The sequence below is a fragment of the Morone saxatilis genome, unplaced genomic scaffold (assembly GCF_004916995.1).
Source record: "Morone saxatilis isolate NCDOM2014 unplaced genomic scaffold, NCSU_SB_2.0 Contig12, whole genome shotgun sequence".
NCBI classification, from domain to species: domain Eukaryota; kingdom Metazoa; phylum Chordata; class Actinopteri; family Moronidae; genus Morone; species Morone saxatilis.
In genome coordinates, this window is record NW_023339674.1 from 9,625,111 (window position 1) to 9,625,733 (window position 623).

The window sequence follows — 623 nt, forward strand, 5'->3', positions numbered from 1 at the left end:
TCATTTAGCTGTGTCAGCACAAACCTCAACCCAAAAAGACAGAACTAAGGCCACCATGAGCCACACCACAACAGTGCAGACATCAGCCTTTTTGGGGGCTTCAAGTAAAATTGAAAGTACAAATTGTACAGACCTTGCAGCATTCATACTAAGGTTTCATAGATGCTGAACTAGCATATGTATCTGGAAAAATTTGTGGCTGCATGAAAACAACCCTGTTAGTATAGTGGATCAGTGCTGCATGGTTTTATGTTACCGAAGGTTAAGTAAGGCCACGTCAGGTTAGCAACACTTGTGCCACAATGAAGAGTGGTCTTTAAGCTCCACCTGCTTGAAGTTTTACTGAACCAGTACGATTATTTCTGCCTGAAGAGCAGCTTTAACTCTGTCACTGAAACCACATGCAGACAAAGGCACTTTATTCAGGACACCAACAATTTTACAAGCTGAGCACGCTGTTATACTTATTTTTTATATAACTAAAACCCGGTGTGGAGCTGCAATGTGTTTTTATGTAATTTTAAACACTGCCTTGAACATGCACTACTGCATTTGTTTATATCTGTTATTTACATTGATCCAACTCTGATGAACAAAGGTCAGCATTTACGCACAAAAAAATA